This window comes from Spermophilus citellus (genome assembly GCF_964194105.1).
Source record: "Spermophilus citellus genome assembly, chromosome: 9".
Lineage (NCBI taxonomy): Eukaryota > Metazoa > Chordata > Mammalia > Rodentia > Sciuridae > Spermophilus > Spermophilus citellus.
Window position 1 is genome coordinate 62,172,497 of NC_138191.1, and position 27,740 is coordinate 62,200,236.

Sequence of the window (27,740 nt, forward strand, 5' to 3'; positions counted from 1 at the left end):
ATGTGTTGTATCTTATTGAGACATTAATTTGCATTTTTCTCAAATAAATTAGGTGCAACACTTCTTCATGTGTTTGTACACTAGTTCTTTTTCATGTTTTGTGATGTCTTTTTCTTTCATATTCTGTCTTTTTCTTGATTTTTATGTGTTCCTTAAATATAAAGGATATGAGTTTCCTGTGTGTTATATGATGTGTCAGTGTCATTTCTCATTCTGTGATTTGCTTTAACACCTTTTATGGGATTTTTTTGAAAAGAATTTTTGACTGTAGTCAACAACATTTTACTTTATGGTAGGAGGGATGTATGTGTGATTGCCTGTGTGTATCTTCACATCTATCGACATGGCTCCTTATCTAAATATTTTTCTAAATGTGTGTCATTTGACCTTCATATGTATCTGTATAAATTTCTGTAAAAATTTAAGATCTATGTAGTGTGAATTATGGGTTCAAAGTATTTTTCTGAAAAAAGGATGACCTATTTTCCCAAAACAATTTAAACAGAAGATAGACTTTGTCTCCAAACTCATGAAGAAATTGTAAGTTTGATAACAATATATGACTGTTTATTTTGCAACTCTCCCAATTCTTTGGGCCTGTTGACCCACTCAAGCACAGATATAATGATGTATTACAAACTAAAGAATCACAAGAATTATGTCTTATTTCTACTGTGCTCAGTCTTTCTACAATGTTCATCAAAAATTTCCTGGCTGTACTTAAACATTTGCATATCTATATAAATTTTTTGGATCATTCTGTACCTCCCAGAAAAAAACCATATTTTTTCTTGGATTACATTTAATCCATTAATATTGGTTTTCATTGTTTTTATAATTTGTAAAACTCTGTATTTACAATTAATAGACAAGTAAAACGAAGGCTAGTAGTATAGAGGAAGAGAGGGGAGCGGAAGTGTGAGGGGAGATGGAGATCATGAACTGAAATGGATTTTCATTCGTGTTTGAGTTTATCAGGATGAACCCAGAAACTATGTGTAACCATTAAGCTCTAATAAAAAATAAAATAACAATTTTAAAAACTCTGTATTTACATTTATTTACAAACATTGTCACTAGGTAAAGAATTTGGAATTGCCATTTTCTATTCAATATCTTAGAGATGTTTTTCTATTTTATCTCACTTGTAGAGTTTCCATAAATAACTGCTCCTATTTTTATTTTTAATTCTTCATATGTAACATTTTCTCTAGTTGCCTCCAAAATGCTTACTTTATATTAGGTTTTATTATGTTGCATATGATGTGCATGAGTGTGTTTTCCTTGCATTTATTCTGCTCAGGTTCTCTGAACTTGTGGATCTGTGGTTTGTTGTCTTCGAGTAGTTTCAGAAAGCTCTCAGCCATGTTCTCTTCCCTTTCCATTTTGTCTTTTGGAATCCCAATCATATTTGCAGTAAACTCTTTGACATTGCTTTTGGGGATGCCCCAAGCTACTGGGAACTCAGCTATCAATGATTGTACTCATGAATCTCTTTGTGCTGCTGTTTAGTTAATTTCTATTGACCTTTTTCAAGGGCTCTGATTCTTCTCTCTGTTATGTTCATGTGTAGTATTTTGTTGAGCCCACTGAAGAATTCTTCATCACTAATATTGTGATTTGTGTTTACAGAGTTTCCATCTGACTGTTAACAATTTCCACTTTCCTGCTGCAAATCCACATCTGTTCATGTATATTGATCACCTTCCTGCTAGAATCCTTAGACATCATACATATATAATTCATCATAATATATAATTCTATATATGTTGCTTGCTTTAGCTCTTTAAAATCAATAGTTTTAACTTCATTTTCCCATGTGTCTCACAATTTTTTAAATCATTCATTGCTGAAGAAATAGTTGAGAATTGTATGATAATATTTGTGTTGGAAATAGAAACACCTCTTTTGTATTAAGATGTCTGGGGCAAGTAAGGCTTCAGAGTCATCATACTTCAGCTGGATTTGAGTTTGGTTTTTATGGATAGCTACCTTGAAAGTACCACAAGCCTGAACTTTCATCAGTGACTGTTCAGCAATGACATTGATCTTTATGTAAGGTCTAGTATGCTAGAAAGTCTGTCTCAATATTGCTGTGACATTTCAGTTTTAGCAGACTCTGCATAGCTATCTCACATGGATATCAAAAAAGTGATACTATTCCTGTCTGAGCATATTCTCCAGACCCCAAATTGAGTACATGTAAAAACAACAACAAACAAACAAAGAAAACCACAAATTAAAGCAAAACTGTTTCTTTTTTTTTTAAAGAGAGGAGAGAGAGGAGAGAGAGAGAGAGAGAGAGAGAGAGAGAGAGAGAGAGAGAGAGAGAGAGAGAATTTTTTTTAATATTTATTTTTTAGCCAGGCGAGCACGCTACCGCTTGAGCCACATCCCCAGCCCAAGCAAAACTGTTTCTAAAGAAGATACTACATTTATTTCGGGGGTTCAACTAATGGAGCAGAGAATAACTTTATTTCAGTTAAATAAAATCTCATTAAACTATCAGTTTAGGAAACTATTTCAACAAGCTTTCCTTAATCAATATTTTAACTTTTATGAGGCTTACCGAATATCATTTTAAGAGATGTTCTTTCTTGCAACAGTTTGAAATCATGGAGCGAGAAGAATGATGCCAAATTTGCTTTTTTTCTTCTGTTATCAAATAATGATCCTAAATCTTCCTTATGATCAGAAAGAACAAATAAGCCTGAGTATCTTCTTTTCTAGAGTCATATCTACATACCTGCATGAACAAAATGAAAACAAACAAAATATATAAGAGAGAGAGAGAGAGAGAGAGAGAGACAGACAGACAGACAGACATAAAGACACTGACATTTTAGATTTAGAACTTTAAGATAAAGTTTTATTAAGAACTGAGAAGGTTGCTCTGTCTTTCTTTACATGTTCAGTGGTTCTCATATTGGATTACATTTTACCAGTATAATATGCCCTCAAGAGTTGAAGGAAAAAAATGATCTGTCAGGCTTATTCTCTAGGGCATCCACCTGACTCTGGGGGACTGGATCAGTGCACTTCACAGCGGATAGCCTGTGATCCACAACCGCCCTCATCTGCCGATGGCCCTGGTTCCACCCCCCCCCCCCCCCCTGCTCTGGCCAGTGGCTGGTCTCTGGGGGACTTGGCAGTGCATGGCGGGGAGGGGCTTATGTGGACAGGGTGGTCTTGGAGGTGGCTTGATAGGGCATCCAAGGGCCATGCGTGGGGATGGAGGCAGGGAGCTCTGGCCCTCTCTTGCCATGCATTTGGCGGGAGATTGAGTCCTGGAGACTGGAGGAAGCGCGGGGATGAGTGTGGGATGGCGGTGGTCGCTCTGGCGCTGCATTGGGCTGGGGACTGCAGAGATGGCTGCTGACCAATTGCCATCCAGGGTCAGGGCGGCCACAGGGTCATGCGGTGGTCCCAGAGGGGAGGCGGCTGCGGGCGGGGCGGGGTCTTCCGGGAGGATGGAACCTTGGGATGGGCGCCCAGGAGCGGTAGACGTCAGGAGCAGGCACTATGGGAACCGGAACACTGTGGTCCTTGGTGATCAGTGAGCAGTTGGAGCGGGAGGACGTCGCTGAGGCAGCTGCGGACCAGAGCCATACTCGTGATACTCAGGATACTCACGGGTTAACTTGACTTTTCCTTCTTGGTTTTCGGGTCTTCACAATCGTCTTTCCCACTGGGATCTTTTTGTAAGTGTTGTGACATTTCCTGAAATTTCATTCTGATGAGTACCTAGGTAAAGAAACTAACAAGTGCTGTTCCCTTTTTACTTTTTCTTTACCCACTTCACCTCATCTAGGCCTTGGTTGATGACTACTTTGGGGAGGGGAGAGGGGTCTAAAGGTGCAGGGACACTCTCCTTGCCGTTATTTCTGAGTGCCCCCTCTGTTGCCTCTCTATCCTACCTCTTCTCTGTCCTTTCCTTATTACTGTCCCTTCTGTTTCCATTCACCATTTTTCAACCATGACCTTAGCACACAAAGTTAGGGTGTAAATTGGAATTGATAAGCTGGGAGATCCCAACTGCTACAAGGAGAGTAAGTCCCTGTGAGTATGTGGCCAGGATACCCCAAGACCCTGTGGGTGATAAAAATCTGGTGTTCCAAAGGTCGCCCCCCTTCTGTGGAAACCAAGTGGACCAGGACTGTCCTTTTCTTTGAGTCAGACAGGTGCTGGTTTATTTCACTTTTTCACTACTGTCCCTGCCTTGGAGACCAAGGAGAGGGTTCCACACTGAGTCATTTGGATCTTTGACATCCACTGAGTTCTTTGGATCCTTTGGGGGAAGGGAGGAGTGTTAGGTGTTTTTTGAATATTCCAAGACCATTTCTAAACAGCAGGCAGCTTTTTGTTCTATATCAGTTTTGTTCTTTTCTTCTTTGGGTTCACTTCACCTCCTTATTGAGTTTGGGTGTAGGGGTCTCCCTCTTCATGAAAAATAATTCAAAATTAGATGTGAAGGTGAGTATTTAGGATGAGTAAATAAATCACAGCACATTATACATGTGTGTCTTTGAGATTTAGATCCTTTTCCCTGCAGTGAGTTCTTTAAGCAGTTTGCCAGAAATGCCAACTTAGAAATGCTACTTCATTGTTAGAACTGTGCAAGTGAGGAACAGTGACACTTAAGCCTCATTAGGTTGACAATACCTATAGCTCTGGTCTCATGATTTTGATAAAATCTTTCAGACTGAATTTGAAGAAAGCCCGATGGGCCCAGGTAGAAAAGTTTCAGCCCCCAAGTTGGCAGGTTATTGAAGTTTAGCTGAGTTGAAGAATCACTATTCAGTGAACGTAGGGTAACACCAGCCCACTCCACCTCCCGAAAATAGAACAACTTCTCAATTATCATCCCCTTCACCTCCCACCTGCAAATGTCCTTGACCTAGGAATGTGGGCCTTTACAACTGCTCTTGGTCCCAGGGGGTTAGTACTACCATTGAACAAAGATGATTCCCAGAAGGGATTCTGGAAGAATTCTGATGCTCGTTGATCATAATTTATCACCATTCACTCTGAAAATTTAACAGGGTCTCACTTTATGCTAGACAGACTCCCTGTAGAACCTTTCCATTTAAAGAGTGGCAGAATACAATAACAAATACTAGAGCCAAAGGAATGATTATTTTCAATGGAGGGAATGAAGTGATATTTTTGTGTGAGCTTGAAAGTGAAAGGTAACTTTAATAAGCACAGAAGTGGGGAGGCTTTCTGCACAGAATTGCTGGTTATCTCTAATGTCTACCAGGATCTCACTGCTTTGACAGTGCAGCCATGTGCTCTGAGCCATTGAGGAATCTGAAAGAAAGCTCTGTAGGTGGCCAGAATGTGCAGGTGTCTCAAATCAAGCCAGAACCACTTGATTTGAGACAACAAGTCACAGACAATAGCTCTGAAGAGTAGTTGGTTTGCTGTTTCTTTTTAATTTCCCACTCACTTTCATCATGGTGATGAGCCACACACATAAAGATAATTCATGTATGTAAAGAATCCAGGGGATTGATAAAGGTTGGGAGCACATTCTGGTCTTTTCTGTGGAAAGTGGTATGTGTTTTATTAATTGTCTTTATTATTACGTGATAAGGAAATGAGCCACCTTGCTCATAGAGCAGATATTCAGCAATAATGCCTCCCTTGATAAGAGTTTTATTTTTCTTGAAGAAAGTTTCAGGATGTATTGCTGAGAAAGTTTTCAAATGTCACAGTCTTCCTTTTTATTTTATTTGTTGTGGTGTTACATATTGAACCAGGGCTTCAGGCATGCTAGGCAAGCACTCCACCACTGAACTACAGTCTAGTCCCATAGTCTTCCTTTGAAAGGAAGAGGTAGGAACTAATTAACATGTTTATAGAAGTGTTAGGGAAGGGTAAGTTCAGTTTCAACTTCAGGGTGTATGTAGACAGAACCTTCCATAATTTTACTTATAATATATTTCTGTAATATTCATTCAGTACCAACATGATGTCACATCTGTGCTTAGCATGTTAGAATGAATGGCTGGCTTCCACAGGACATTCAGGGGACTCTAGGATTGGTTGAGCCTTGCTGGAGAGAAATGGGAAGGAGAGTGATGGAGCTTATGGGGATGATCTTGAGATAGCCCAGAGTAGATCTGAAGGTAGACTAAAAAAAGAAAAACAAGTTTTTATCATGGGAAATTTCAAACAGTCATGAAAGTAGGCCCAAGAGTATTTGAACTCTGTGTATACAACCTCAGTTTCAAAAATTATCAACACCTGTACAGTCTTTTATCTCTACTACCATTACACTTAATAATCCTTAAAAGCAATTATACACAATACATCAACATGGCTGTGTTCCTAAAACATTCTTTATTTATAAAAATAGGCAGCTGCCCTTTATAACCTTGAATTCAAGGATGGATAGTGTTAGGTTGTATGTTTAGGTGTGTGGTTCCTGTTCATTTTAGAGTTGACTGAAATAAGGTATGAGGTTCATCCCTCACATTATGGATATCTGTTATTTCAGCACCATTTATTGAAAGACCACGGAAGTACTTTGGCATCTCTGTCAGAAATCGGTTGACTGGGATCCAAGGTGGCAGAGTAGAGGAGATCCTGTTTCTAGCTTCTCTGTGCCTGAATCAGAGAAAGCTATCAGGTGGCTTCTCCTCCTCCGGGTCTTGCCTTGAGGAAACACAACATCTCAGTGCATGTGACAGGACTCCATCCAGCGGATTTTCGCAGAATCCACCAGAGCTGCGAACACCAAGCAGAACTCTGTGTTCAGGTGAGACTCCAGGCTCCGGTCCCAAAGCCCACAGTTTGAGCACAGGTGCGACTCTCAAGTGGGGGAGCAGAGACACCAATTCAGCACCTCGGCGGAGTGGCAGAACTCCAGAGGATGCTCTGTTATCACGCAGGTCCCCAGACCACATTCTAGGCACAGCACAAGGACATCCCAGCTCCCCCCACCTCACCAGACACCCCAACTGGGAAAAGGACTGACTCGACCTTTCTCACCATCTTTGGTGGGTGTGGTTACCAGCCAGATCTGTGACTGAACAGGTACCTGGGTTCCAAATCGCCTCCCCCAGCTGTAATAACTCAGTATAGAAACGATCAGCACAAAATCAGCTCTCAGTTGAACAGGAGAGCAGTGCCACCAGGAAGCTGCCCATCTGGTGCGATTCTAAGGTGGAGGGCGTGAGGTCCCCCAGCTGAGACCTGATAAGCAATAGAGAGAAGGGGGCTAAAACCTTAGGAGCAACTCAAAGAGACCAAGATTAGGGAAGCCCAGATAAGACAGGAAGAGCTTTAGTCTTCTCACACTGGTTACCTACACCACCCTGAGGGCAGAGAACCAAGCTTGGAATAGACAGCTCCACCTACTGAAAGAAAAGAGAAGAAAAGGGAACTCTGAGAGTATTTTGTTGTTTGTTTGTTTTGTTTTTTGTTTTCTTCTCTTCTATTTTATCCTCTTTCTTTCTCCCCTACCCCTCCTTCTCTGGTCCCCACAACCCCACAACCAAGAACTTTGCATGAAATAGAACTGAGTGACCATAATAATATAATATAAAGGAATTGCATAAGCCATCCCTCTTTTTTTATTTCTCTCTCTCTTTTTTCTCTTTTTTGCTTCCTTTTTATTTTTCTTCCTCCCTCTCTTTCCCTTTCAACCTCCTAATTTTTATTTTTTTTACTTCTTGTAATTTTCTAAACACATATATGTGTTTGTTTTTATGCATTCTACTGTCCTCCCACATACTTGTCTCCCCTAAATTACCTCCTGTCTATTCCCCTGCTACTAACCTTCTTGATTAGAGTTCTCCTCCAAATTTCTTAAGTTTTATTAATCCATTGCCCTCACATCTTTCGCCCTTAACATAATGTCAGATACCTGACCTCTAGTTCTCTGTCCACCACCAGAAGTAAGTGTACATCTTCTATGAAACTACTGATTATATTTTAAATTATAATTGAATCTAACATTACTAGACATTGAGACAATAAATGTCTTAATAGCAGTAATTTACACATAAGTGATGTATTGTTGATATTGGGAACTGTCAACATTGTCCTTCCCCACAAAGAAGGGATCTTAGAATATACAAGAGCACTACACATCTATAGGGTAAAAAGAATAACACTCCAGTCCCATAGAGCAGGAAAGAAATACCAGCAACATGAAAAGTCAAGGGAAGAAAATACCACAAACAATTGAAGACAATGCATCATTAGAAGAATTATCAGAAACAGCAGAAAAAAATGACAGAGAAAGATTTCAGGATTTACATTATTCAGATATTTTGGAATCTTGAAAAAGACATTAGACAACAAATACAGACAGTGAAAGATCACTTTGACAATGAGCTACATAAACAAATCCAAGAAGCAAAAGATAACCTCTACAGGGAGATTGAGGATATATATATATGTGTGTGTGTGTGTGTGTGTGTGTGTGTGTGTGTGTGTGTATTTTAACAGAAATCCTTGAAATGAAAGAAATAATGAACCAAATTAAAAACACAAATGAGAGCATCACCAGCAGAGTATACAACTTAGAAGATAGGACATCAGACCACAAAGACAAAGTATATCATCTTGAAAAAAATGTAGACAAGCACAGCAAAAATGATAAGAAACCACAAGCAGAAAACCCAAGAAATATCGCATAGCATAAAAAGACCAAATTTAAGAGTCATTGAGATAGAGGAAGGCACAGAGGTCCAAACCAAAGGAATGAGCAATGTATTCAATGAAATAGTATCAGAAATACTTCCAGACATGAAGGATGAAATGGAAATCCAAATCCAAGAAGCCTACAAGACACCGAATGTGCAAAATCACAACAGACCCCCACCAAGACACATTATTATGAAAATGCTCAATATACAGAAATAGGAGAGAATTTTAAAAGCCACAAGCACACAGAATCAGATTACTTATACGGGTAAACCAATTAGGATAACGGCAGATTTTTCAACACATTCCCTGAGAGCTAGAAGATCCTGGAACAACATATTTCAAACTGGAAAGACAATGGGTTCCAACCAAGAATCTTGTATCCAGCCAAACTAAGCTTCAGATTTTAAGATGAAATAAAACTTTCCATGATAAACAAAAGTTAAAAGAATTTACAGCTAGAAAACCGACACTAAAACACATCCTTGGCAAACTATTTCATGAAGAGGAAATGAAAAACATTGATAACTGGCAGAAGGAGGTGGTACACTAAAAGAAAAACTAATCAAAGAGTAAACCAAGTCACGTTAAGTAATAAAAATAAACAAATATGACTGGAAATACAGACCATATCTCAATAGTCACCCTAAACGTTAATGGCTGAAACTCACCAATCAAAAGACATAGGCTAGCAGATTAGATTTTTTAAAAAGATCCAAGAATATAATGCCTACAGGATACTCATTTGATAGAAAAAGACATACACAGACTGAAGGTGAAAGGTTGGGAAACTCATACCACTCACATATAGTGAGGAAAAAATAGGGGTCTCCAAACTCATATCAAATAAAGTAGACTTCAACCAAAGCTAATCAAAAGGGATAAAGTTGGATGTTCCATACTGTTCAAGGGAACCATACATCAACAATACATAACAATCATAAATATATATGCCACAAACAATGGTGCAGCTATGCTCATCAAACTCTTCTCAAGTTCAAGAGTCAAATTGACCTCCCAGCACAATAATCTTGGGTGATTTTAACCCACCTCTCTCACCACTAGAGAGATCTTCCAAACAAAAGTTAAATAAACTTCAAGAAATAGTAAATGAATTCAACAAAGTAGCAGGATATAAAGTCAACACCCATAAATCAAAAGCATTTATGTATATCAGTCACAAATCCTCTTAGCAGGAAATGAGGAAAACTCCCCATTCACAATATCCTGAAAAAAAATAAGATACCTGAGAATCAACAAAAGAGGTGAAATAACTATACAATAAAATCAACAGAACCCTACAGGGACACAGCCACATCAATGTTTATAGCAGCACAATTCACAATAGCTAAACTGTGGAGCCAACCTAGATGTCCTTCAGTGGATGAATGGATTTAAAAAAGTGGCATTTATACACAATGGAATACTACTTAGCCTGATAAAAGAACAAAATTATGGCATATGCAGGTAAATGGATGGTGTTGGAGAAGATAATGCTAAATGAAGTCAGCCAATTCCAAAAAAAAAAAAAAATGTCAAATGTTTTCTCTGCTATAAGTGGGGTGACTTATAGTTGAGTTGGGAGGAACAGCATGGGAGGATGAGATTAATTCTAGGGAGGGGTGGGAGGGAAAAAGAGGGGGAAGGGGATTAGCAAGGATGGTGGAATGTGATGGACATCATTATACAAAGTACATATATGAAGACTTGAAATGGGTGTCAACATACCTTATATACAAACAGAGATATGAAAAGTTGTGGTATATATGTGTATTACGAATTGTAATGCAAAACAATAGAACATATATAATGGCATAAACTGAGGTGAACATACTTTATATCCAGAGATACAAAAAATTGTGCTCTGCATGTGTAATAAGAATTGAAACGCATTCCAGTGTTGTCGTGTGTTTAAAAAATTAAATGAATTTATAAAAAAAGAAATAGCTTCACTAAATACAAGAGAGTCTACTTTGTATTCTATTTTATTCTGTTGATTTGCATGTCTCTTCCCAGGCCAAAAACACACTGGCTTGAATCCTGTAGCTCTACAGTGAATTGTGAAGTCAAGTAGTCTAGATTCTCTAAAATTTCTTTGGCTCTCCTATATCTTTAACATTTTCATATAAACTTTAGAATCAACTTGTTAATTTCTGCATAAAAACATGCAGGGTTCTTCCAAAATCCTATATATTCAGCAATAAAAGAGAATACAATCATGGCATTTTCAGATAAATGGATGGTGTTGGAGAAGATAATGCTCAGTGAAGCTAGGCAAGCCCAAAGAAACAAATGCCAAATGTTCTCTCTGATATAAGGAGGCGGATTCATAGTGGGGTAGGGAGGGGGAACAAGGGAGGACTCTGGAGCAGAGGGGTGGGAGGGGAAGGGAGAGAACATGGGGTTAGAAATGATGGTGGAATGAGAAGGTCATCATTATGCCAAATACATGTATGAAGACACTAATTGGTGTGAATATACTTTGTATATGACTAGAGATGTGAACTATTGTGCTCTATATGTGTAATATGAATTGTAATGCATTCCACTGTCATAAGTACATAAAAATGTGTTTTATAAGAGATCAATAAATGAGATGCTTTCTATGTTAGAAATGCAAAATAATAGCTTTTTGTAATATATAAGTAATCTCAAAGTCTAAAAATTATTCCAAGTACAATATCATGTGGTATATATTTTTGTCATTTTACCCTTCTTACATACTAACATTTCTGTTGTAAGGACCGAGCTCCTTTGGAACATTTCAGCAATCATTAATGGCAAAAGCAGCTGCCACCCATAAGTTCAGAAAATGGAGATTTCCAGCAAGATGTCGATACTGTGAACGCATTTTCATATTTAGAGGTCTTAAATGCAAAGAGGTAAGACCTTTTGGGAATCACAATTTTTTCTTTTGCCATATACTTTTTTGTTATGATTTTACTTATTTAGAGATGTGTGTGTCCACACACAAACACACATTTAAATATATATAAATTTGTTGCTTGTACTCCTGGGAACTAAATTCAGGGTCTTGCATATGCCATATATTTTTTTTTATTTTGTTTTTTTTAAAGAGAGAGTGAGAGAGGAGAGAGAGGAGAGAGAGTGAGAGAGAGAGAGAGAGAATTTTTTAATATTTATTTTTTAGTTCTCGGCGGACACAACATCTTTGTTGGTATGTGGTGCTGAGGATCGAACCCGGGCCGCACGCATGCCAGGCGAGCATGCTACCGCTTGAGCCACATCCCCAGCCCCTTATGCCATATTTTTAGAGAGAGAGAGAAGAGAAAGAGAGAAGGAGAGGGGGAGAGAGAGAGGGAGAGAGAGAGAGAAGAAGAGAGATTTTTTTAATATTTATTTTTCAGTTTTTGGTAGACACAATATCTTCTTTTAAATTTTATTTTTATGTAGTGCTGAGGATCGAACCCAGCGCCCCGCGCACACCAGGCAAGAGTATTACCGCTTGAGCCACATCCCCAGCCCATCTACCCTTTCTTAAAATTGTGTTTTGAAATGGGTTCTTGCTAGATTGGTCTGGCCTTCAACTTGTGAAATTCCTGTTTCAACCCCTCAAGTAGTTGGAATCATGGGCATATGCCATCACACCTGGCTTGCCAGTACATGTTTAATAAAGTCCCACAGTTTATTTCTATAGTTCTCTTCTTTGTTTTCCTGTTAACTGTAATTCACAAACCACAAATAGTACTTTTTAACATATTTTTGTCGTTATTACTCGGCCTGTATTTTGCTTAGTTGTGAATAATTTTAAGGTGAGTCAATCAGTTTTCAAATATCATTTTCTTATAGTGTCTTCTTGTCTGCCATAAAAAATGCATGGCAAACTTAACCATCATTTGCGGACATCGGAAACTTCGGGGGAAAATGCACTTATTTGGAGCAGAATTGTCCTGTGTTGCCAAAAAGGAGCCAGATGGCATTCCTTTCATAATCAAAATGTGTACTTTAGAAATTGAAAAGACTGCCTTGTGTTTACAAGTATGTTGTTTACTCTTAAAACTCTAAAAACATAAATGCCTTTTTGATTTGTCTTAATGAAAAAGAGACTTTAAGAAAATCAGCACTCTCCATTTGTAGTAACTAAATTTATTCACATTTATTTGGAAAATGTTAATTTATTTGACTTCAACTTGTATTTTTTAAATACTAATAAGATTGAAGTAGATACATCAACTCTGTCTAGATGTCTGCATTTAGCCCTTTGTACTAAAGTAAAATATTGCATTCTGTTTTTCTTTTCTCTTCAAGGGAATTTATCGAGTGAGTGGCAACAAGGCAAAAATCGCAATACTGTGTCAAGCTCTGGAAAACGGAAGGCATTTAGTAGATCTGTCCGAATTTTCTTCACACGATATCTGTGAAGTGTTAAAATGTTACCTTCAGCAGGTTAAAGTTTTATTCTAAACCTACCATCAAATGCAAAGAGCAAAAATATTTTATGTTTCATATTTTTCATTGGTATAGACTATGTCATCACCCCCCTCATTATTCTAAGATTTTATAATGATGTACTTTGATGTGGATATATTTCCATCCAGTATTCTGGCCACTCCATGAGCTCCGTCAGTTGTGAGCACTTCAGTTCTTGGAACTTTTCTTGATTTTTATTGCCATTCTCCCACCCTTGTACTTGAAGCTCTTGTTTGGGGATGTGTGTGTGTACACATACACAAACACACATATAAATATTTATAAATTTGTTATTTGTACTCATGGGGATTAACAATTCAGGGTCTTGCACTTGCTTGGCAAGCATACTTGTTCTCCAGTTCCCTTACCTTTTCTTTATTGTTCTTTTTTTCTTCAAAAACTTTCTAAGACATTTCCTTGTCTTTTTCTTCTTGAATAAGTAAATTACTCCATTTGTGAGATCATGTTTTAATATTCAAGAAGTCTGATTTTCTATTCTTTTGATAACATTTTTTAAATGATTATATGATTCTCTTTTATTGTGGATATTCATAGATTTTTCTCATTAAGGGTTCTTTTCTCTATTTGGCCTCTAACCTTTGTAGAAATACAATGTGACCCTCATATATAACATTAAATTTTCTATAGCAACATAAAAATGAAAAATAAAGTGAAGCGAATTTTAATATATCATTTAACATTTTGAATATCTAGTTTTTCAAATTATGAGGTATTTTGCTTATTTATTTATTTGTATTGCAGCTCTTCTTCTTTGAAATATGGTATCTATTTTTCATTTAGAGCACATCTCAATTTAGATCAGTTGCATTTCCAGTGCTCTTTCACCATATCTGACTAGTTGCCAGCATATTGACAGCATCATTTTACACCTTCAATTTGTTCTTTATCTACCCCTTTTGATTTTTGTCTTTCATGGTGTCTAGTTACATGAGTTTGGGCTTGAAATCACTTTGGAAGCACTTGAACACACATCAAGGCTTTTTAAAAACTTTGAACTTTACTATAAAGTGGTCTAGGTGGACTGTTTGGTATATGCCTAACTACATGTCTCTAGTTCCCTGTTCTGGCACTGGTGTGGTCCTCCTGGGATGGCATTTTTGTTAATTTTGATGGACACAATACTTTTAATTAATTAATTTATTTTTATGTGGTGCTGAGGATCAAACCTAGCGCCTCGCACATGCCAGATGAGTGCACTACCACTGAGCCACAACCCCAGTCCCCCAGGAAAGGGTTTTTTCCTTGCCTAGAGATACAGTACCAATACTGTGGGAGCCAGGGTTACTAAGACTGTAGGATCTGTGCTTTCAGTGTGCATATAGCCAACATATCCCCATTTGAAGACAGTTACTTCTCTGTTCCTTATGTTTGGCATTGCCTCGATTCAGAGAGCCTCTGTATCCCATTGCCCAGAGAAAAATTTTCCAGAGTTTTAGAAAGGAGATTGCCCTAGTACATGGAGTGGGGACAGGAGTCCATAGAGAGCTAAGCTTTCTCAGCTGGCCCACCTGCAACCTAAGCCAAGATCAGAGGACCTGGTAGTGATTGTCCACATCCCTTTAGGATTCTGAAAATCATGTTGAGTGACAAAGGGTCAGTTCTCTTGGAAATGCTGCATCAGGACTTATTCATCTGCTCTTCTACTTGTGAATTGTTGCTTTGTGTTTTCTCTATTTTCCTAGTCCTTATGAGCCTACTGTATTTTAGTGGAATTGCAGGAGGGAAAGAAATTAAGTATAAATTGCTGGATTTACAATGTTAGCCCAGGAAAGCATTGATAACCCTTTAATCACATTCTACAGACCCCTCAACTGAGAAATGGAGGTTGATACCTTTGAATGACTGGAAGTCTCATAATGTGTCATCCTTAACCTTGTTTAGTCAGTCAGGGAGAGGAGATGAATTGGGTCCAATACAATAAACTTGCATTCTGTTGAGGAATTTTGTATGTCTAAGACTTTCATTTGGGAAAGTGTGCTCAATTCTTGCAATAGTGTTAGAGAGTAGCCTTTATCTGACTCATTGACCTAAAGCTCCAAGAGGTGATGTGACTTGCCTCAGATCCCAGAGTGGTGAAGATAGAAACTGATCACAAGGCAACACCTTAACTTCCCACAGATATTATAGGACATCAGGTAGCTAACTGTTCACTGAATTTTCTATTGTAGATCAGTAGAAACCTTGAAATTCATTATGGCAGTGGATATTTGTTGTAAGAACTACTTCTTTTGATCTATTCATGGCAAATCAGCCTGTTTTAAAGTTTCATGAGATGTTGACAGTATGTTTTTGTAGGTCATATTATCTTGTGCTGATCTTCATTCTTGCCCAAGTAAAATCTGTGCCCTTTAGCACTTTGATATTTTTACCCCTTACTCATAAAATCCATGGGTTTCTGATTCATTTTATAGATTTTGTTCACTATTCTATGTTTGTTCCAGTAAAACAGCTGAAGATTATGCTATTTGGGGGGCAGATGTGAATATAATGTGTTTAGGATAGAGATGAAGAGTTTTAAAATCCCATAATGAAGCTTAAAGCTTAAACTTCATTTAAAGTTTAGAATTTCACTCATTATCTATTAATTTGTTATTAACATAAATATAATTTATAGTCAAGATTTTGATTTGCTTTCTAAGTCACTTCTCTACCAAACATAGATATTTTATTTTATGGGCAGGGATGAAGCTGCGTACTAGAGTGCTTGCATAGCATGCTTGAGGTCCTAGGTTCAATCTCCAGTACTGAAAAAGATATCAATAAATACAGATTGACTTTAGAAAATTTTGTTAATCTAAAGGGACATGCTAAATTATTTGAGCAATTCTCACTTATAGTTGACTTTAACAAAGAAAACAGGCAGAAGATTTTTTCAAAATATTTATTTTTTGGTTGTAGCGAGATGCAATACCTTTATTTTGTTTATTAATTTTTATGTGGTGCTGAGGATCAAACCCAGGTCCCCGCATGTGCTAGGCAAACACTCTACCTCTGAGCCACAACCTCAAGCCAAAGGTATTTTTAATATAATTTTGTTTCTTTAGCTACCAGAACCATTGGTTTTATTCCAATGGTACCAGGAATTTATGGAGCTTGCAAATGTCATCCAACATATTAACCAAGAACAGGACACCAAAAGGGACAACTCTGAAGACAACACATCTCCAAATATGTGTACGGAAATCAACCAAATTATTCTCAAAACCAAGGACCTTCTAAGACAATTGCCACCGTCCAATTTTAACACTCTACATTACCTTATCATCCATCTTAGGAGGTAAGAATTTTTATACCATCTTAGCCATTTTTAATTGAACAGGGCAATAGTATTCAGTACATTTATATTGTTGTGTTATGATTTTCAAAATGATTTTTAGGATGTTTTTATTATGTGTTGGGAGAGGGAGACATTGAATACATGTTCATGCAGCAAACATGGTTCCCTCAGGTGCTTCCTGTGTGCGAGGCTCTGGCTGGGGAAACTAGGATGGAAGTATAGGGTTTCTGCTATTTGTGGGCTTATCCTCTTGGGGTACAGATCTGTATATAACCACAGTTCACCATCATCCTTTTCTAGTAGCTGTGCACAGCTTGTAGGCATGCAGAGGAAGTTTTGGGGGTAGGAATAGAGCAGAAGAGGCAAAAGGCCTTGTGTCTGATTTTAAGAACTGAGTGGTGATTTGGTAGTGAACGTGCAGAAGAGCATACGAGACAGAGAGAAACAGACATGGGGACACAAGAAAGCATTTTGCATTTAGAAAATTTGATTTCATTAGGCTACAATATAGCCAGCAGTAGCAGGAACTGTGCTACCCTTCCTAGAGACTTGATAAAAAATTTTACCTACCTGGCAGATTAGTTGACCATGTTGTTTCTATACCCACTAAAGAACTTGGAATCAGGAATTTCACATATTCAGATTTGCCTGCTAGACCTTTCTGACAACAATTAAGATCTCCTTTTTAAATTTTTTTTTAATTTATTTTTTGTGGCTGGAATTTTGGCTCAGCGGTAGAGCATGTGCAAGACTCTGGGTTTGAACCTCAGCCCCACATACAAAGAAATAAATAAAATAAAAAATTAAAAAAATTTTAGTAGTTCAAATCAGTTATACATGACAGCAGAATGCTTTTCAATCCATTGTACACAAATGGAGCACAAATTTTCTTTTCTCTGTACATGATGTAGAGTCATACCACGTGTGCCATCATACATGTACTTAGGGTAATGATGTTTGTCTCATTCCACCATCTTTCCTACCCGTACCCCTCCTCTTCCTTCCCTCTCCTGAGCCCAATCAATGTTTCTCCATCCCCAGAGACCCAATTATGTATCAACATTTATTTATCAGAGAGAATTTTGTCCTTTGATTTTGGGGGATTTGCTTACTTCATGATATTCACCAACTCCATCCTTTTACCTATAAATGCCATTATTTTATTCTCTTGTGATTCTGAGTAATAGTCCATTGTGTATATATACCACAGTTTTTTTAAACTATTCATATCTTGAAGGGCTTCAAATTATTCCATGAAATAGAAAAGGAGGAAACCCTTCCAAACTCATTCTGTGAAGCTAGTGTCACCCTGATACTGAAACCAGCCAGAGACACATCAAGGAAAGAAAATTTCAGATCCATATCTACCTGATGAACATAGATGCAAAAATTCTCAATAAAATTCTGGCAAATCACATACAAAAACATATAAAAAAAAACAATGCACCATGATCAAGTTGTGTATTCCAGGGTTTCAAGGTTGGTTCAACATACAGAAATCAATAAATGTAATTCATCACATCAATAAACTTAAAGAGAAGAAACCTATGATTATACCAATTGATGCAGAGAAAGCATTTGACAAAATACAGTACCTTTTCATGTTCAAAATATTAGAAAAACTAGGGGTAGTAGCAATATACCTCAACATAGTGAAAGCTCTCTATGCTAAACCTAAGGCTAACATCATTCTAAATGAAGAAAAATTGGAAGCATTCCATCTAAAAATTGTTCAACATAATGCTTGCCACTCTAGCCAGAGCAATTAGATGAAAGAAATTCAAGGGAATACAAATAGGAAAAGAAGAACTTAAAATACCATTCTTTGCCAATGACATAATTTTATACTTGGAGGATCAAAAAAACTCCACCAGAAAACTTCTAGAATAATAAATGAATTTGGCAAAGTAGCAGGATATAAAATTAATACCCATAAATCAAATGCATTTCTATACATCAGTGATGAATCCTCTGAAAGACAAATAGCAAAACTACCCCATTCACTATATATATATATATATATATATATCTCACAGCTTTTTCACCCATAGATGAATCTAGTATCATCCTGATAGCTAAACCAGGCAGAGAGAGATTTCTTTGGATAGTCATAGAAATAACAAGCTGAGAGTGTTTGAAGTAAAACCAGAACATTGATAGTGGCAAGAGAACAGAGAGATGTTCAGGAGAGAGAATCATCTAGGCTAGAAAACTAGCTGTGGGCAGCTGGGAGTGTGGCTAGTGATAGAACACTTGCCTAGCACATGTGAGACACTGGGTTTGATACTCAGCACTGCATAAGAATAAATAAATAAATAAAATAAAGGTATTGTGTCCATGTCTAGGTAAAAATTATTTTTTTAAAAAAGAAAACTAACTGGGCAGTGAGAGAGAAATTGACAGTGCCAGTTTCCAGTATAAGAAATGGGGAGTATATCCGACATACAATGATGGAGCAATTTTTAGAGGTGTTTTTCTTCCTTCTGCTACTGAGTTCAGTAGTTCCTTCTACTTACATGCATTTTATCCTAATATAGTACTCTGAAACTCAGTTTGGTGTGTGGTAAGTATCATAATGAAACAAAGGATTCTTTCCCTAGACCTACCTAACTTGACCCTTGACAAACGTTTTGTAGTCTTCTATAGCCCGAGTTTTCTCCAAACTTCTCAAGTCATGGTAAACTACCATTAAGGACCTCTATTAGGCAAATCTCATACACTTTATGTGTTCTTCTTTTCAGGGTTGTAGACCATTCTGAAGAGAACCTGATGAACTCAAAAAACTTGGGGGTGGTATTTGGACCCTGTCTCATGAGGCCCAGGCCTACAACCACTCCTTGTACCATCTCCTCCTCTCTTGTTGCCTATGCCAATCAGGCCCTTATGGTAGAGTTCCTGATTACCAATGCACAGATGATCTTCGATGGGTCCCTAGAGCCACAAAATGTTTCATCTAATACTGACGTTGTTGCACCTCGGGTGGATATAAGCCCTCCTTCCAAACCCGTAATATCAACAGAACATTCCACAAAGTCACAATATTTTTCTACAAAGCAAGTGAGTTTTGACCATTTCAGAATTGGATTAAATTTGTGATGTTTATGTTAACAAGTTAATAATCTTTGAACTGTTTGAGATGTGTTTTGCTTTTAGTTTAAAACTTTTCTTGTATCAATAGGATATTCACACTGCAGATATTGAAATTAAAAATTATGAATTGGCTACATCATTTGAGGAGTCAGAATGCAAGCAAAATGCATTGGAAAAAAGGGATGCATGTCTCATTGGTGAGTGGTCATGTAACATATATCTTTGCATATTTCAAACCTTGCCAAGAAGTCATGATTAAAAACCAAGGTGAGGGCTGGGCTTGTAGCTCAGTGGCAAAACACTTGCCTCGGCATGTGTGAGGCCATGAGTTGGATCCTCAGTACCATATAAAACAAATAAATGAAGATAAAAATATTGTGTCCATCTACAATACTCATCCTTTAAAGAAAAGGTTAGTTTAGTTGAGGTAAGTTCAAACTTCAAGGTTTTATTATTTAACTTTTCTAGCCATTGAGAAAGTTTAGTGAATGTCATTTAAATGAATATCTCGGTTTGTTTCTTTCTTGTAAAAAGATATCTTGAAATTCATAAATTATTTTTGTTCACTTTCTGAGATTTGTTTTCACCTTTACTTCTTTGTCATCAATTAAAGTCAAAACAGAAAAAAGCTGGACTCCTGAAACTCAAAAAAAAAAAAAAAAATAGACTCCTAAAGTTTTTTGATGTCCCTTTACCTGTGGCCTAACTTTAGCACATTAAGCACACGTCTTCCATTTTCTTGGCTCCAGTCTTTTTGTTCTCTGTTTTTTGATCATTTTATTTCAGTGAATGGTTTCTGGTAAGGGGGTTGAAAACCTTTCATTCCTTACTGCTTTAGTAGAGCTGAGAGCTGAATCTGAATTTTTCAATACATAGTCATAAATGTTAAATTTGATATATTAAATTAATGAAATATCAATGAGTGTAGCCTGAAAAAGTCTGAAAACAAAGACAGTCCATTACCTCTCTGCAAAGAAAAGCACTGGACTCACTGATTCCATTTATCTGATTTGATCTTATTAGCACTTCTGTGCTATGAATCTTGGCCTCATTTAAGCCATAGCTAACAGTCTGAAGAAGGTAAATAATGCCAAGGGTCATGTCCCTAAATTATTGTTGATTCAGGATTTGAACCTCATCCTGTCTCATTCCTAAATGGAACCTTGTTTCACTGTCCAATGAAATTTGATTCCCAGATAGGTATACTAATAACAATAAGTAATTTTAACATATTTGAAATTTTTATTACATACCAGGTAATTCTGAGCCTTTTCTTTAGAAGATCATTAACACCACATGCCAACATATCTCCACATAGGAGTTTGTCTTGACAGAAGAAGGCAGGTAGGGCTAGTGCACTAGGCTTGCCCAGGGCAGTACTGGAGCAGGAGCTGCGACATCACCCAGGCAGCTAGAAGTGGTGCTAGAAGTTCTGCAGGACTGTAAATATGTTCTGGTGGTTGCCATCCAACCACAATGGCTCAGCTCCCTTCTATCAATGTGGAGAAGGGTCCAGGACAGCAAATCACATGAGCACTGCCTGGGAAGCAGGAAAGAGAGGCCAGAAGCCTCAGGTGAAGAAGGATGTCAGATGAGATGATGACCTGCGATCATCATCAAGTGATGCTGCTGTGCACCTGTCTGCAAACCACTGCCCAAGGATATGGGAGAAGGACCAGGTGGCAGGGATGAGGAATGTGGGCTATGAACAGGGCTGTTGGAAAGCCATCAGACCAGTGGCAAGGCACACAGTTGTCTGATGTTTCTCAGCAGGGAGATGAGGATCATGGCCAGATGGCTGCACCTTTCTAGCAACAGGAGCTTCTGGGGTACATGCAGCAAAGAGAGAGTGGGAGATGCTAGGGTTATAGGTGAGAAAACGGACCTTGGGACCAGACTAGAGGAGAAAGAGAAGGAGGTAAATCTGGAGTCTCCAGGACCAGTAGCACAATGGCAATTTTGACAGCTCTTCAACCTTCCTTTGTCCAGAGGATATTGCCATGTATTAGTGGATCAGCTGGGAGAGCATCCAAGTCCTCTCTGGTGTGTTGCCCTCAGTATGGACAGAATGTAGCTGGAAAGCAGATTAAGTGACAGGCAAAGTCCTTGGGATTCAGGACAAGGCGTTTGTTGGTGTAAAGAATAGTGTTACTGTTCTAGAGTTACCATTGTCTGCCTGTTGAAATCAGGAAAATCTTAACACAGAAAATATTCATTCATGGGTAGTATATTAAACAAGTTATTACAGGAAGTGTTTTTTTTTAAATTTTATGTGCTTTGTGACTATTTGTTCTATTAAGATGAATTTTAAAAAGCAATGCTTTAATTAAAAATGTGCCTTTAATATTGTATGGATTTTTAATTCCTCTGCATAGATGACTGAGAAAATAATGTTGGAAAAGATATGTAAGACTCTGTTGTTTGAGAGAATGCCCATTCATAAATAACCACACTTCCTTATTAACCAAGCTTCATGAAGTTAAAAAAAAAATCTCTTGTTTTTCAGATCACAAAGAACTTGAATCATCATCACAAAAGATGGACAATATGTGTAAAACCACGAAACCACTTAGTCTGAAATCTGATGTGACAACAAATGGTATACAGAGGCCTATGCCAAGCCCCAAGATCAGATGTTGCTGTTTGCCTGTAGATAGGTTCCATCTTGCAAGCTCTCCTAATGAGAAAAACAGCATAAATGTGGGAAATGTCAATTCAGACAAGTTTTGCCAGAATCTTACCTTTGAAGGACGTAATAGAAAAGATACCTCTACTACTGTTGGCTCCCAAATTAATGGTTTTGATCTGCAGATTCCACAGAAAACTCAGGAACAACAATGTGAACCAAAGAACTTAACTGGCAGGAGTGCAGTGATTGTGCCAAGTGTACTCCAGGAAAAAGTGACAATGAGCATCAAGGTTAGTGGTGACCATTCCAATGGTGCCACACAGCCCAACACACCAGCCAGTTCAGCAAGAGAGTCACCAGTGAGACTGTCCTCTCATTCTCACTGTCTTGCTCCTGCAAGAGCACCCAGAATACTGCAGCCCCATCTCGGGACAACATTTTACAAACCACCTACCCCGACCAGCAAAGTCAGGGAGACTGAGGAGAGACCAGCTTCACCTTCAGCAGCAGTGCCTCCTAGCACAGCTCTTATTCCCCTGAGTCAGGTGGAGAAATCTGTTCCAGAGGCAGACAGCACATCAGCTTATGCTTTGAAACCAGCTGCTGAGCCTAAAGAGAACTGTGAGGAGGTTGGCCTGCCTGACATGAATCCAATGTGCCAGGGACTCAGGCTAAAACAAATGGAAGAGTTACAAGACCTTGAATTTGAAATGCCACAGTTTGTGTAGGTTTTCAAAATTCAGTTTTTCTTTTTCTTGTTTCATTTTTATGTATTGTGTTTATTTTATGAAAGAATGTTGTAACAGAACCCCTTTTGTATAGGATTGCCAAAGTGTATATTATGCCTTTTGGCCTGTATTGTGTTTGCTAGTCATATAGAATGATAGTGTTTTAGTCATATAGAATGTTAGTGCTCACTGGTATTGTCTTTAAATTCTGTGTTTTTGAAGTTATGCATAAAATAAGTATTATAATTTTAAATTTAATATAATTTTCTCTATAAAATGATTCATGTAAATGCATCCTTAATGTATAATATTGTTCTCAACAAATAGGGGCAGTAGGGGAAAATGAGCTTTATTTTGGAGCAAACCTGGTGCTGATTCATAAAATGCTTCTGAATGCAAGTGCCTGAAAAATGTTGATTGGTATGAATATATTTTTTCCCACATAATGTTCTAGTGCATCTTTGACCACTTGTGTTGTTATAGCATGTATGGAAGCATTGGCAATTCACTTAACTTTTTAAATATTTACATAGTGGCCTAAAAGCTTGCGAATCTGTGTTTACTAGCCTTCTACTTGTCAATTTTTACATATGGTAATTAATACAATTGTAGAAAGAAAAGGCACTTCAATACTAAAAAGTTTGAGAAATTGGCAGAGACAACACAGACAGACAGATTTGAGGCATCTCGAGTGTAAGAGACCTGTAACCTCACTGCTCTCAGCTGCAGCCTGTTGCTGGATTGCCTGCAAATTCTGGCTGTCTGCTGAGGAGAGCAACTGGCCAATAGCTAGGGCAAGATGAAGCTCTCTCTGGTGGCCGCGGTTCGGCTGCTGCTCTGCACAGCATGGCTGAGGAGGATGACAAGAAAAGGACATGGGTACCGTGGTCGGCATCGACCTGGGGACCACTTACTCCTGCATTGGGGTGTTCAAGAATGGCCACTGGAGATCATCTCCAATGATCAGGGCAAGTACATCAGGCCGTATTATGTGGCCTTCACCCCTGAAGAAGAACATCTGATCCGAGATACAGTCAAGAATCAGCTCACCTCAGATCCTGAGAACACGGTCTTCGATGCCCAGCGGCTCATTGGCAGCACTGGGAATGACCCTTCTGTGCAGCAAGACATCAAGTTCTTGCCTTTCAAAGTGTTTGAAGAGAAACATACACACAAATCATACATTCAGGTTGATATTGGAGGTGGGCAAACTAAGACATTTGCTCCAGAAGAAATCTCTGCTATGATTCTCACTAAAATGAAAGAAACTGATGAGGCTTATTTGGGAAAGAAGATTACCCATGCAGTTGTTACTGTATCAACCTATTTTAATGATGCCACTGGCAAGCAACCAAAGGTGCTGGAACTATTGCTGGCCTGAATGTTATGAGGATCATCAATGAGCCTACAGCAGCTGCTATTGCTTATGGTCTGGATAAGAGGGAGGGAGAGAAGAACATCCTGGTGTTTGATCTGGGTGGTGGAACCTTCTATGTGTCTCTTCTCCCCATTGACAATTTGATGTCTTCGAAGTCATGGCCACCAATAGAGATACTCATCGGGATGGAGAAGACTTTGACCAGCGTGTTATGGAACATTTCATCAGGCTGTACAAAAAGAAGACTGGCAAAGATGTTAGGAAAGAAAACAGAGCTGTGCAGAAACTCCAGTGTAAAGTAGAAAAGGCCAAGTGGGCCCTGTCTGCTCAACATTAAGCAAGAATTAAAATTGGGTCCTTCTATGAAGGAGAAGACTTTTCTGAAACCCTGACTCAGGCAAAATTTGAAGAGAAAACATGAAGCCTGTTCAGAAAGTACTGGAGGATTCTGACTTGAAGAAGTCTGATATTGATGAGATTGTTCTTGTTGGTGGCTCTACTCAAATTCCAAAGATTCAACAACTTGTTAAAGAGTTCTTGAATGGCAAGGATCCATCCTGTGGCATAAACCCGGATGAGGCTGTTGCATATGGTGACACTGTCCAGGCTGGTGTACTCTGATGATCAAGATACAGGTGACCTAGTACTGCTTCATGTATGTCCCCTGACACTTGGTATTGAAGCTGTGGGAGGTGTCATGACCAAACTGATACCAAGGAACACTGTGGTACCAACCAAGAAGTCTCAGATCTTTTCTACAACTTCTGATAATCAACCTACTGTTCCACTCAAGGTCTATGAAGGTAAAGGACCCCTGAAAAAAGACATCCACCTTCCGGGTACATTTGATCTCACTGGAATTCTTCCTGTGGGGTCCCCCAGATTGAAGTCACTTTTGAGATACATGTGAATGCTATTCTTTGGGTGACAGCTGAAGACAAAGGTACAGAGAACAAAAATAAGATTACAATTACCAATGACCAAAATTGCCTGACACCTGAAGAAATTGAAAAGATGGTTAATGATGTTGAGAAGTTTGCTGAGGAAGACAAAAGACTCAAGGAGTGAATTGATACTAGGAATGAGTTGGAAAAACTACGCCTACTCTCTAAAGTATCAGATTGGAGATAAAGAAAAGTTGGGAGGCAAACTTTCCTCTGAAGATAAGGAGACCATGGAAAAAGCTGTCGAGGAAAAGATTGAATGGCTGGAAAGTCACCAAGAAGCTGACATTGAAGACTTCAAAACTAAAAAGAAGGAACTAGAAGAAATTGTTCAGCCAATTATCAGCAAATTCTATGGAAATGTAGGCCCTCCCCCAACTGGTGAAGAGGATACAGCAGAAAGAGAGGAGTTGAAGACACTGATCTGCTATTGCTGTAATATTGTAAATACTGGACTCAGAACTTTCCTTAGGAGAAAACTGAGAGAACTTAAGTCTGGAATGTAATTGGAATCTTCACCTCAGAGTGGAGTTGAAAATGCTATAGCCCAAATGGCTGTTTACTGCTTTCCATTAGCAGTTGCTCACATGTTTTGGGGAAGAGAGAGAGGAGGAATTGGCTATCTTAAAAAACTGGATATTAAAATGTGGGTCAGGATGTGTGTTCACCTCAGAAATGTTCTATTTAACAATTGGGTCATGCACATCTGGGGTAGGAACTTTTTTCTACCATAAGTGACACCAATAAATGTTTGTTATTTAAAAAAAAATACTGAAAGTTTAGAACTGTCATAAAATAAAAATTTGTACAGATAAAGCTAAGGGAAAAAAACACTATCAGAAGCAATAAAACCATCTAAAGCCAAATAACTAAACTATATAATTTAAATTATATTTATATATTATGTATTATATATTATATACTACATATGCAATACATTTATATAATATTATAATTTAAATTATATAGATAAATTATTTCTTATTTGGCTTTAGATGATTTTAATACATTTGATAGTTTTTAACCCCTTAACTTTATCTGTATAAATTTTTATTTTATGACATTTTAACCTTTTTTGTATTTTTATAATGGTCTTATAAATGTGTGCTTCAGATATTTTTAATTTCAATGCATTTTCTCTTGACATTATGAGGGTTTGGTTAAAACCATTCCTTTGGATGTATGCCTGTAATCCCAGTAGCTTGGGAGGCTGAGACAGGTGGATCTCAAGTAGAAAGCCAGCCTTAGCAATGGCAAAACTCTTAGCAACCCTGTCTTTAAATAAAATTCAGAATAAGACTGGGGATGCGGCTCAATGGTTGAGTGTCCCTTAGTTGAATTCCAGTTCCCCCCCCAAAAATCCTTTTGTATGAAATGTTTTGACTTATAAATCACTTTACATACTTTTTCTACCTGACTATCAACCAGTGAAAACGTATATGTCATTAGAATTGTGCAATAATTTATTTAAGTTCATTTTGGGAGTATAGTAAATCACATTGTTTGCAATTTGAGAGATGTAGATGACTGAATGTGTTTCACTTATAAAATACCCAGTTTTTATAAACTAGTCCATTCCTGTTATTTTCTGGGTTTCATCATCTTGCCTAAAATATGATGTAAAAGGGACAAAAATAAAATAGCCTTCTTTGGTATGTGTGAACTATATTGTGAGTCAATGTTTTTGTATGATCATATTATACTTGATAAAAGTTATATGTACAGGTTTATACACACATTATTATATGTAAATTATTTCAAGTACAATAAGTTATTGTGGCTTCTCTGAAATTGTTGCCTCTTGGAGTATGATACTTTAAGATTATTAACTATTGACTCAGTGATCAACACATGGGCTCATCACTTGACTATGATATGAAATGGGTTTTAGGGCATGTTGTCTTATAGTTCTCCATAACATTAAGGACTAAGGAGAAATGAACAAATGGCCTTTTTAATGCTAAAGGCATTTTTTAGCCTTCCTTATACAAAGTACAAGAATCAAATTGGTTTGAAAACTTAAAAATAAAATCAGAGCTAACATTTATTGAGCTTTGTGTATTTAGACTTTACCAAGTTGAAATTTCACAGCAACCTCTAATGGGTAAGGAAGCATTTTATAATTCCTGTGTTATAGATGAGGAAACTGAGGCTTAGCTAAGTGACATGCTTTTAGTTTTCAGAGATTCAGCAAGCAGAATTGAATCTCAGATACAGGGTTGTGAAACTTTGATTAGTGCTTCTTTTTTGGAGTACCAGAGAGCCACATCTGCCACAGTCTGGCTGGGCACAAAATCACGAGCGACTCACTGCCTTGTAGATTCAAACAGCAATTCTTTATTCCCGAACTCACACCAGCATTGTTTAGCAATACTCTATAGGAAACTTTGTGAGCTATGCAGACCACAAAACAGAAAATAACATATATTTTACACCTGAGGAAATGGCATAGTTGGAAAGAACAACTTTCTATATCATTACTACTCATCTTCAACACACTTTTAAACCTGGGTCATACCATATTTAATCTGCTTATCCAAAGTTCCCACCATTTATACTGTTAGTCTAGACCACACTACAAATA

General features: G+C 37.8%; 1 long non-coding RNA gene and 1 pseudogene across 2 annotated transcripts; both read left to right on the forward strand.

The window, feature by feature from the left end:
- The first annotated feature begins 19,288 nt into the window (after positions 1–19,288).
- LOC308656521 lies at positions 19,289–22,115 on the forward strand. Its single transcript, XR_014023736.1, has 3 exons — positions 19,289–19,444; positions 19,566–19,674; positions 21,984–22,115. It is a non-coding gene; the product is annotated as an uncharacterized lncRNA (long non-coding RNA).
- Positions 22,116–23,271: 1,156 nt separating this feature from the next.
- Positions 23,272–25,977, forward strand: LOC308656508 (endoplasmic reticulum chaperone BiP-like; annotated as a pseudogene). The gene has a single exon. The product of its transcript is annotated as an endoplasmic reticulum chaperone BiP-like (transcript).
- The last annotated feature ends 1,763 nt before the right edge of the window (positions 25,978–27,740 follow it).